Source organism: Thamnophis sirtalis, unplaced genomic scaffold (assembly GCF_051295495.1).
Source record: "Thamnophis sirtalis isolate CommonGarterSnake01/CBP01778 unplaced genomic scaffold, rThaSir2_p1.2 scaffold_10, whole genome shotgun sequence".
NCBI lineage: Eukaryota > Metazoa > Chordata > Lepidosauria > Squamata > Natricidae > Thamnophis > Thamnophis sirtalis.
In genome coordinates, this window is record NW_028261390.1 from 24,013,773 (window position 1) to 24,026,962 (window position 13,190).

Consider the following 13,190-nt stretch of genomic DNA (forward strand, 5'->3'; position numbering starts at 1 on the left):
CTGAGTGAATTTCAATAGAGGAAAAATGAAGGCACACGTAAGCCTTTTAGTATAGTTTGCCACACACTCATCTAGAAGTTCACACTGGATTTGACATTTTTATCCATCTATTGAGTTCCACCCAATGTTTGGTATAGGCAGATGTTGATTTTTGATGGTGTTAAAGATATCATGGCAGGATTTAAGCTGTTTTGAGTAAAGCTGCCTTTTGCAATTGACTGATGGTGATTTTGTCGAGGCTGATGATATTAAAGTGGTGCTCTAGTTGTCTTGAGATTTCATCCAAGGCATCAAATACTATTGGTACATCCTTTGCTTTATTTTGCCACAGTCGTTCTATTTTTACTTGCAGTATTTTGTTTTCATTATGGCTTCGAAACTAATGACATACATTTAATAATGGCCACAAACATTTTAGCAGTCACTTTCCACAAGGATAGTTTGATTCTAGTCAGTTTTAACCCAGTAATTTTAGTCATTTTAGTCCCTTCAACAATTTTTTCTGTTTTGGGATACGCATTTTAAGTTCCAATATTTTCACATATACTCTCAAACATATGCAAAACTAACAAAAAATTTTACAAGAAAAACAGATTTAGGAAAAGTAGTCCCTGGCAGTGGTGAGCATTAAAACAAACTACTGACCAAAACTAAAATAAGGTTTATAAGGTTTAATTTCTCTTCTCAATCAATGTGGATGAATCTGATTCTGCTAGTCTGGTGAGAATTGATTCTGGATAGGGATGCACGGCTTGAATGCTTTCCCCCAAAATCTCAAAACTTAGCTTTTTTATAATTAAATAGCAGTATGAAATAAAATCTAATTTGTGTCCTAAGGCAAAAAGTGTACGCCATCTTCAGCTGAATATGATTCAAGGAAGAGGAGGAAGTGGATGATTAATGTTGCTTAATCTGGTCTTAACAATCACATGGCCTGGGTTATGCAGTCTTCTAAACTGGCCAGAGTATTTTTTTTTTAAATCTAATTTGAAAGTACACTAAGAATGAACATAAATGAATTTTAAAGCAAGATGCATAAAACTGATGGTCAGTTATAAAATCCCATCATGAACTTCGCTGCAGCAAGTTCTCTCATACTTTTGTGGTGAGCACTGTTCTCGTATTGTTCCCCCATGTTATATAGGCAACTCCCTTTCTTTATTTCTTTCAGCATTTATTGGGCATGTACCATAAAATGAAAAGGGATAAATTCAAATATGTACTCACAAAATTAAATTTTTTACTGCATTTCATTTGACCTGACCTAACCTAACAATATTATGCACATTGAGAGCAGCCCTAGACCTGGAACTCAATTATCCTCTGATTGTCATTTTAAAACAAAAATGAATGCTTTTTGTCTGCAGCTCCTTGTAATTATGAACTCCTTGCATTAGCTTTCCTGTAAAATGCATTAGAGCGTCCCTGTGGAAAATAAAAACATTATGTACTTAGGGGTTGTTATGCTACTAGTGGAAACTTGGACCATGAATTATTCTCATTAACTCTGGACAATTTTGTTCTATAGGTTTTATTATGACCTGAGATTTACTGAAAGAAAAATAAAGTTGGTGCATGAAGAATCTTATAAAACTGGAAAATGCTTTTGCTGTCCATGCGTATTTTTATATATTTTTGTTAGAGATTGATATATATTACATTTTTGTTTTATAAAAATATAAAAAGAAACATTAAAAAATAGGGGGGGGAGAAAATAAAAATTATAGGAAACAATATAAGTAGAAAAAGATAAAGAAGCAACTTCCAATCTTCTTTCCATCAATTACAAACTTAATAGCCCTCCTCTCTCTTTAAGATTACATTTCCCATATTCAACTCTCTTTAATCAACAAAGCCATAAAAAACCAAATCATTTTTCTATTTTTTCAGCAAAAGCCCATAGGAGTTTTTCAGTATTTTATGAAAGTATTATTTAATTACTGATCAAACTGGTCAATTTTACCCTCTATTCAAATTCCACCATATTTACAATCCACTACTCTGATATTTCAGTGTTTTCCCATCTTTGTGAATATAATAGCCTCCTGCAGTAAGTCTTTTTTAAAAATTGGCTATCAATTTAAAAGTTCAGATTTCATCAGAATATTAATTTTTTAAGTGATTTACAGCACTAGGTGCATTTACATCCAGGTTGTGTTTTGTTTGAGATGTTTTTTCCTTCTTCCCCATATATCTACCATGCATGGTAAAATGTCCCTTTGTGTCTTTCACATTTTGAACATTGATTAGAAATACTTTTATACATCTTAAATAAGGTGTCTGGTACCTACAGCACATCTATATACTACTAAATCTTTCATGTCTGTTTGTAACCTTCAATTAAGGCGAAATGCTGCATTATAGGACAAACGTTTGTCAACAAGATACCTCAAATGAAGTAACTTATAACTGCCAGGCTCCATTATTCCTGAGGTGATGACATTTAGGGATTTTTTTCCTCCTACTTCAGCACCACTGTGCTGCTGCTGTTCAATACCGTTGCACGGATCTGGGAATCCACAATCACATGGTCCTCATTTTCAATATTTCCTGACAGCTTCCCACAAGTTGATGGGGAACTCAGAAGAAACTGATATGACTGGTAACACCCTTTGCTTCCCCATTCCTAATGGAAAGCTTGCAAGGCAAGTCAATGGAGAAACGATGGAACCCCCACTAGTCCCTATGCACTCGTATCATACTCACCACTCTCACACTTCCTCGCTCCCTCCCCCACCAGCAGCAATGACTTAACTGCTTGCTGGAAAAGGAAGGGAAGATTTCTGATGCTCACAGTGAGCTTCCCACAAAGGGGAAGCTGACAGGAAGTCAGAAGCCACTTCCCTCCCACTAAGATATAGGGTTATAATATGCAGATGGACCAATACAATTTAAGAGATGCCTGTTATAAAATGTCCTGATCACCTGTAATTTTTTTGGGGTATTTCCTTATCACACACGTATATAGTTTCTCTATTTAGGGAAGGAAATACCTCTGGAGAAATAAACCAACAGCTCATAGGTTGTCCAGGCATTTTATAAGAGTTGTATTGGTCCATCTGTATATTCTAACCAAAATTCCTAACTGATTTTATCATGCACTCTTTTAACAAGTGAGTACGGCAGGATAACAGAGACTTGTCTGCAGAAGGGAGCTTGCCAGGCCTGGCAGGAGGAGGCGGCAGTGGGGTGATGAGATGCAACACTGTCCGTCACTGAGTGAGGCAAGAGAGCTAGTAATGGCTCACAGGGCAAAGGTGGAGCTATGAGGAGGCAGTGTTTGGGGCATTGGCAGAACTGAAGGAAAAGAAATATGGTTATTCCTTAAAATCGGGTAAATCAAAGAATACATGATTGCAGTGGTGTAAGTTACTTTAAAGGGATGCGATGGCTCAGTGGATAAGACACTGAGCTTGTCGATCAAAAAGGTTGGCAGTTCGGTGGTTCAAATTCCTAGCGCCACATAATGGAGTGAGTTCCCGTTACTTGTTCCAGCTTCTGCCAACCTAGCAATTGGAAAGCATGTAAAAATGCAAGTAGAAAAATAGGAACCACCTTTGGTGAGAAGGTATCAGCGTTCCATGCTCCTTTGGCGTTTAGTCATGCCGGCCACATGACCGATATGATATATCTTCGGACATCGTAGGCTCTTCGGCTTTGAAACGGAGATGAGCACCACCCCCTAGAGTTGGGAACGACTAGCACATATGCAAGGGAAACTTTTATCTTTTTAAGTTACTTTATGCCATTAATGCTATTTGTATATAATTAGATAATCTTTGATTAGTATGCACCTATTCAACGATTCAAAGTTACAATAGCACTCAGTAAGGGGCACTTATGACGGGTCCTCATAGTTACAAGTATCTCAGCATCTCTGCAGTCAGGTGATTGTAATTTGGTAATTTAGCAACCTGTTTCTAATTAGGCTATTTAAGCATCTCATGATGATTGCCATTCGCAGCTTCATATGATTTGCAACTTCACTGCCAACTTCAGACAAGCAAAGTCAATAAGGAAGCCAGCATATCACAAACAGGACTTGTATGATCTCACAACTGGGATTGTCAGAACTGCAATTGTCAGGCGTCATGGTCATGTGACAGTATGACAGTGTTGATTAACCAAGTCCCAATTACCATCAATAAATTGAGACTTTCTATATGATTACCTATATACATATACATACATACATACATACATACATACATACATACATACATACATACATACATACATACATACATGAGTTCGATAAATAAATCAAGTAATACATAAAGTAAATGCAATGGTTAAAAACAGCTGATTAACCAAATACATTTTTGGGAACTTGGGCTATTCTTTAGATATATGATAGACACTTATGCTGTGATACTGATCACTTGAAATTTCAATTCTGATATTAATTAAACTGAAAAAAATGGGACTGGTGACTAATAGCATTCAGACTGCTAACTAATATTTCTATGGAATTATTTCAAATTATCTCTACAGTCCATTGCTTCCAAGAAATGCCTGAGCTCAGAGAGGTTTAAAAAATGGTACAAGTAACACATCATTAATTTGGTGTCTTTATGTATATCACAAGGAAACCTTCTAATGATTTTCAACATTCCATTGATTCATTACATGATTTTGCTATTAATTTTTCTTGTTTCTGATTTAAAATATGGCCATGGTTTCTGAGGCAACAGCATTTCAAAAAGAACAGAAAAGTGGATGTATTATATTTAAATTGCATCAACATTCTGAAAAAGATTGCTATTTTACGTAAAAATAAATAGTCTGAAATACAGATACTTGAAAGGCCGAGTTTTTTCACTTTGGGGTCAAATAAGTACAATAAGGTATACTAACAAAACCTGTATGCCACACCTTCTTCGTTAAGAATTTAGTAACAGTAATCCACAAATCCTTTTGCAGAAATATAAATTATTCTTACATTGATATAAAAAGAAATAGCTCTCATCTGGGTCTTCTAATACCTCAAATCACATTTCTGATACACACCGATAGAACACATATAAAATATTAGAATTTATCTTTTTCACTTCTAGAGCAAGATCAAATGAAATTTTACATACAACAAGCTTTACAAAATAAAAACAAAAAGAGATACGCATGTTTTCAGAAGGTCAGGGCAGAGAAAAATCCAAATGCTTCTTACGATTTACTCTGAAATCTGAAATGATGAACAAAATTTGAAAGAGCAGTGCTCCAGATTTTTTTTGGGGGGAGGGGGGATATGCATCCTGTTTTAGCTAAACTGTAAATATATTTTAAATTGGGATTGAGAATAGACAGCCAAGGAGAGATTTTAAAAAAATCATACAGTATTTCTCTGGGAAGATTTTCTATTTCTTTGAAAAAGAAATTGAAAATCTCCTTTTCCTTTTCCATTTTTTCCCCACAGCCAGATTCAGGAAATGTTACATACTTCTTTAAATACAGGTAGACCTTCTAATTACAACAGTTAATAAAGTGACTTGGGGCCATTTTTCACAGTTACCACCTTTGCAGCATCCCCATGGTCATGGGATCAAAGTTCAGATGGTTGGCAATTGGTTCATATTTATGATGGTTACTGTGTCGCGGAGTCTGTGATCACAGTTTGTGATCTTCTGACAAGCAAAGTCAATGGGGAAGTCAGATTCACTTAACAACTGGATTACTAATTTTAACAACTTCACTGATTCACTTACCGTATTTTTCAGAATATAAGACACACCTTTTTCCCCCAAAAAAGAGGGTGAGAATCTGGGTGCATCTTATACAATGAATACAGCATTTTTGGCCTCCCCCCCCCTTTGCAAAAATGGATGTGCATAGGCTTTGGAAAGCCTGTAAAGTCTTCCTGGGTGCTGTTTTTGCCCATCCCCCCCATCCCCCAGGAGCACTCTACAAGCCTCCCAAGGCATATGTATACCCTTTTTTTTGCAAAAGAACGGGCCTGTTTTCATGAAAAATTGTCCGTTTTTGGCCCCCCCAGCCCCCAGGAGCACACTACAAGCATATGTATGCCCATTTTTGCAAAAAAAAACCAAAAAAAAACAGGCCTGTTTCCTGCTCGTTTTTCCCCCCCCCCCCAGCCCCAGGAGCACTTTGCAGGCCTCTCAAACTCTCTGCATTGAGATGAGATTGAGATGCTTTATTTGTATGCCGCCCTTTTCCCTGGGGGGACTCAGGGCGGCTCACAACTCAAGGGGAGGGAGGACAAACGAGTCACAAACATAAAAACGATACATCATTGTCACACAAAATGAGGCATGCAGAGGATTATGGTCCAAAAAATACAGTAACACCTGTGGCGTGAAATGTCGTACAATGAGGTAAATCTCACGTAACAAATATTTCACTTAACAACAGAAATGTTGGGCTCAATTGTGGTCGTAAGTTGAGGACTACCTGTACTCAGGTGGGTGCTGATTCTTCTCTCCTAGTAATCAGTAGAGAGCAGCAAAGAGTCAGAGGTTTTTTTCTATATTTCTCTGCTGCCATCTAATGCCTGTTTCAAAATCTTAGTGTTTGCTATGTCTGGAATTAGCAATTCTGTTCCAGATTGTGGATTTCCATCTTCTGGAATCTTCAATAGGCAGCGTATGTGAAGCAAAACACATTTCCTGTTCCATGCATACTCCTTAGTGGAGAACTAATTGGCAGTGGGTGTACCATCACAACAAAATGATCTTAATTACTAAAATAAAATAAAATTCAGGTAGGACCAGTATCTGAAACAGACATTCACAACAAGAATTAAGAGTGTGTTAAAAGTTTATAGAAAAAGAGATATTGCTTGAGAAAGCATAATGGCTATCATAAAGTTCAGCACACCTGGTCTTTGGCAGATATTTGAAAGTATTACACAGAGACATCCATAAAACAGGTCAAGTTATATGGCACTTTTATTCCTATCTGGATATGGGTAACATCAGAAAGAGGGAGGGAAGGGGGGTGGGAAATCATTCAAAAATTGTTTCAGTCATTTGGATTAGAAATGACTTGATACAAACATTGATTTCCCCAGTAGTAATTTGTATGAAATAATAATGATTCAAACTGGACTGTGCCAAGCAGCGGATGTCCACTTCAAATATTTTATTTTCAGAGAAAATAAAGAGAGAAGCAACCGCACCTCTATTTATATTAATACATACAGTATATGTGTGCTATGAAACTAATGAACAATTGTATTCCCAGTGTTTCATACATCCTGCCTTCAAGAAATAAAGATAATTGGTATTATTTTGTGGACAACTGAGCAATGGCCATACCTGTGCATGCAAATAACCTGCAAAAGTCAACCTCTTCTCAGTAGAATGACTTCCTGCTCTATTAATCCAGACTATTTTTAGTAAACCTGGCATGCAGGTCCCTAACACTTCTCCCATCACGAAAGAATGAGAACAGAATGTACACACGTATATAAAACCTGGAGATAGAAAAGTAAACTTTAGAAAATTAAGTCATTTTTCATGGCTTCTCTTCACCCTAAGTTTTGATTGGATTCATATAACTGTAAGGCTTGGTTTATAAATCGAAATGGCTGGATTTATACAGCATGTTGGTTAAAAGCCACTTGGATAATGAATTAAGTTTATTAAGTAAGCAACAATGTAAACAATAAAGGCTGGATAAAGATCTAATAAATAAAATAGCTGTTGAATTTTCCACATTATATTATACACCAAATGCCATCATTTATAAGCCATAATGTCTGGTTTTGTACAACAACACACTTGGCTTATGCCTTAACTTGATAGTCATTAAGAAAGAGTTTTCTCCTTAAATGTGTTTTTAGAGGGTAACAAAGTATGGGGTAGGGGGCACACAATCTTACATATGTGAATTCTGTAAATAAAGGATAGAATGTTGGAAAACATAAGTCTATCACCAACTCACTTTCATTTGTTGTGGCAATAAGTCTCTCCAAGATTTATTTATTTAAAGTTATTCTTTAACATTGTTCAGCCAAAAATGCTGCCACTGTGGCTTACATTCTATCAGCAAAATCTGCTTTTATGTTTATATTCTGAAACACTAGCGGCAAAAGATAAAGGGGGATGAAGTCAACAAGGAAATAAGCACTAGATACTAAATTTAAATAGCAATTCTTCTGATGACCATCAGAAACAGGAAAGTCACAAGAGGCAGTGGAATGAGCCAATTTTCCTTTGGTTGGAGTTAATAGAATGAGATTTAACATTGTGTCCTGATGGGCAGGGACTGAAGTTTTTTTCGAACAGTAATTTCTCTAAGTATCAGAATTCTCTCTTTTATAATATTAACATTATAAAAATGTGTTTCTCAACCACAGCAACATAGGGATGGGTGGACCAACTTCCAGAATTCTAGGAATTGAAGTCCACACATCTTAAAATGGCTGAGGTTGAGAAACACTGCTCTAAATGCCTTTTTATGGAAATACATGTATAGTCAACTGCCTATTGATGTACACATAATGTTGCAGAGTTTTCTTTATATCTATGACCATTAAGTTAAGAGAAATCCATGAATTAAGTAAGTAGTTGTGAAATTTTTGATACTTTTTTTAAAGCTATAGTTTTTTGATTGAAAATATTTAAATAATTGTGTTTGCATTTAGCACTTTTAGTTTAATACTGCATCTATAAACTGTTAAGTGAACATTTATGCCACACAATTTATAGTTTAATCACAAAAAGAGGAAGAATTTGATCTTATATAGGTGCTCAATAGATCAGTGCAAAAAACCCTTTAAATATCTGTCACTTCGGAGAACAGAAAATGTTATATGTGTAAAAAGAGGCCAATATACTCCTATAATTTCCTGCCCTTGAAAAGGCAAGAAATATTTCTGTAAATACTTGTGTGTTGTTTTATATTGCACAAACAATTTGGAGCTAAAACACTTACCTAACAAGATGTTATTTGATTTATATACTGGCCTTTTCTTCCAAGACCTCAACATAGAATACTCCCATCTTCAATTTAAGATGTTTAATAATCCCACAAGATAGGATTATTGGTTTGAGAGAAAGCGATTGGCCCTATGAATTTCTATTCACTTTCAAAACTAGTTAAACACTGTAGCTACTATACCACATTGATATACTCAACAACAATGTCTGGTTCTTTTTAACTTTAAGCAAAGGCAGTCAGTGGAAAGAGTGGTATGTACATAAACTCATATATGAAAGGAAAAATATGTGTGAGAGAACTTTTTCTCCATTCCACAATATTAGAACAAGGGCTTCTCTATTAAACCTAAATGTGGCAAGGACCAATTCAAGGGTGTACTTTTTACTCAATGCAAACTTGCACTGATGCTGCCATCAGATGTAATTGGCAGCCATCGGCCAATATTATTTTTTAAATAGGACTGTAATAATGGACTTTAAACAGCTAATAATTTTGATGTAGTTTGTTAGCTCTAAAATCACAGAAGGCATGCCTTCAATGCTCATTGCTAAGATGCATTGATGGAAGAGGTGAGATCATGCTCATGTTCATATTTGTAAACATCTTGATGGATCGGATTGCCTACTGTGGAATACAATGCAGAAAAGTGAATTTGATGGGCCACTGGCTATAAACCAGCAGGGTTCTTCATATTTTCTTAGAAGGGATTGCTTGTTTCTTTTCTTTTTGTGCCTATGTTCTATTGTTGTTTTGTTCCCTCTGTTTCTGTTACTACTGCATCATTGGGCAGACAGTAAACTTCCTCTGTATTGATTTGGTGCCACCCAGGGGCCATTTATGATTTGCAGAAAAACAAAATGAGATTTTTTCTCATGCATGGAACATGGAAAAACAAGTGTTATTCATGACAACATGGCAGAAAGAAAATGTTGATAGGCCATGTTTATGTCATGAATGCTGATACAATCTCCTTAGGGGTCATTTGATGGCAACATTTTCTAAATATTTGAGTTGAAACAGATTGTTTCCACAAAACTGCCACATTTTGCTGACTGCTAGAAGATACATAATTTTGAAAAATTAATGTTTATGCTGTGGTTAGGCGTAATAGAGAAAAGGCCGTAAACACGATTTAGAATCCATCACGGTTAAAGCTTTCAGCCAAAGAAAACAGTGCAGATGATAAAGCAAATCAGTGCTAGATAACTTGCCCACTGCCTTCGTTTTGATCAATATCCCAACCACCTGTACAATAGTTTCATTCATAGGTTGCAAATTATATTACAAATTTTGTGTGCAAAGCAGACAAAAACCATAACTGCGTCAATTCACATTTTGGCTCTTGTTCCCAATCTATTTTTTTCTCCAGCCTTTCTTTTTAAAATGCAGGCCCGCAGGCAATTGTGCAGTTTCAAAAAAGACAACAGAGACACTATTGAAGGACCATGAAGAAATAATTGCTGTTTAACCATGCATTAATGGTTATTTCAAATTTGGACAACACAATCAACCGCAGCCGGGTCAATTTAATTAAAACAATCATTATCTATTGCAGTTAACAAACTCTTGATAATTATGACATAACTGTATTCTTTGGTTTAGAGCAGGACTCTCAAATTCCTGGCCTATGGGCCAGATGTGTCAGGTGCTAGCCATGTCCACAGCGGGTTTAGTGAAGGGGAAAAATATCCTGATACGTCATGTGATGCCACTGTGACGATGTGAATTTGATACCCCTGGTTTAGAGATATTTTCCTTGGGGAAAAAAACTATTTAACAAACTCTGACTAGGAAAAAATCCCAAGTCCTGAACATCTACAATCAATGAAATAAGTTTGAACATATTTGATAGAAACTATTCAGAGGATTTCTTGTGGGCACAGTTATTCTATTTTCATTTTAGTGGTGGAGCATACATTTTCCTTCTGGTGCTAAAAGAATGTCTTTATTACATTCAATTCAGGGCAAAGCTAATAAGAGTAACTTAACCTATTGCCTCTCATCTGCAATTTAAAACTGGTTGTTTGCTAAACATCAATGAGCTTGAGAGCTTATTTGCTTGAGCAACAGCCATGAGCAAAGCAATTTGTGTGGTCAGCTATCTTTGGTACTGTTCTGATCAGTAGTAGGTCGTAGGCGGTACACCCCGGTACGGGCATATCGGAGCCTGCCTGGAGCACCAGGTACCATTCCAGTATGGTGCTCCAGAAGGCCCACCCGCCTGTCCTCGCTCCTTACCTGTCTTTAAAGTCTTTGGCGCTTCTGCACACATGCACAGCACGTATAGCGCCTGCGCAATGCTCCGCTGAGCAACTGGAGCGTGGCGGAGGCTCACAGAGGCGTCGCTGAACAATAAGACGCATGCACTTCCATGTGGACGATGCCGGGCCCGTTCCAACTGTACCATTTGGAACAGGATTTGGAACCCATCACTGGTTCTGATCTATGCAACATAACATATAAATATATATTTTCCCGATTCTTTGTTTATATGCTGCAAACTATAGTTCAGAAAGGAGAGGGGCTAATAAATGTGTTTTCAAAGTTGTTATAAATGTAGTCAAAATTAACTTATTCTACTTGTAGGACTGCATAACACTCAAGATTTAAAAAATACCGGTATATTAGAATGTATGGAGGTATATATGGACATAGTAACTCCTCAGATAAACCTTTTCCCAGGATTGCACAACAGCTGCAGAAACCAGCCTTCCTTATTCAGGAAAAGATGCTGCAAAAGATGCAAAACGAATGCAAATATGTTCTACATTCATACCCTTATATACTCTAAAGCACCTTTCTAGAATTAAGTCCAAACCATTGCACAGCTACATTGATTTGGTTTAAGATGGCAAAACCTCTATTATTCAATTATTTGGGAATAAAGTACCTTGAGCCTGGATAGTGCTAGGCTTCAGTAACCAACAGTCTCCCCAACATTTCACTAGCATCTGTGGCTGGCATCTTCAGAAGTAAGATAGCTCGCTCTGCAGACCACAAACAACTGAATAGTTGTTGAGATTCTGTCTTTATAATTGAGATTCTGTCTTTATAATTGAGATTCTGATTTTATAATTGAGATTCTGTCTTTATAATCAGATGTCCTGACTTACGTTTGGTCTTCAGCCAAATGGTTCCTGATTGGGGCAGGTTGATGAAGAATCCGTTGGTTATTTCTTTGTGTTCTAATTCAACTGAAGATTTAAAATTCTGTTGTAATAGACTTTCTCCTTCAGTTATGGGAAAATTAGAAAGCAAGTTGCTAGGTTGGCAGGAGCTAGAGCAAGGACAAGAGGTTACCCTGTCGCGTGTCACTTGGGTCTCAAACCAACATCTTAACCGCTCAACCACCGTGCCAATCTAATATATAAGTACAGTAAGCATTTAATCTAAAAAGGGCCAAATAGAAAAATGAACGGAATGTTAGAATCACTGATACTAAATTCCAAATAAAATTGATTTAATACTGCCTGCCTGATAGGATCTTGAGATTGACTTCCTATACAGTTTATTGTGTAGCGTTGTTAAATAGATTCCTTTCTTCCTCTTGATTTCTTTCTTTTTAGAGCATTTATCTTTTAGTCTTATAATAGCAGAAAAAAAGGGAAAAAAGAAAAAAAATTACAAAGCATTGTAATCTATCTTTCTAATACCTCTGAAGTTGAATTATGAAAATGCTGGCTGCTTTCTATAAAAATTTTTAGACAAGCTATTTCAGAGCAGTATTCTGGAATTTTTTTTAAAAAAAATCTGGCTTTCAGGCCTCCCATCATGAAGTCAACTTAATTGGTCTAGGCCTAGAAGATAATTTTGGATTATAAGAAATAAATGGGATTATCACCTATAATTCTGAGGATTTATGAGTAAAATGTCTTTTTTTCAATCTAAACTTCATCTTGGCTTGATTAATGGGCTGAGACACTGATAAAAAATACTTGTCTTGAGACTGAAAAGAAAAATACTGCCTCTATAAAACCTGCTAGATTTCTCTGTGGATCTGATAATAGTTGTCACATAGAACCCATTGCTTTGAAATTATTACGCCCTTTGTGATTTTTTAAAAAAAACTAAGCCTCTGAATACCATTATTTCATTATACTGTTGGTTCCAGCAATATGTGAAATGAGTAAGAAGCAACTAAATTGATTCCAGATGGATATATAGACCGTTCCCCGTATGATCACAACCGGAAGAATATTTTTTAGATTAAAAGCAATCAATATGGATTGAATGCAGAGTCTCGGAAGCAAAGCAAGTTTTGGGACTCCGCCAAGGGACTCCCGGCATCCTCT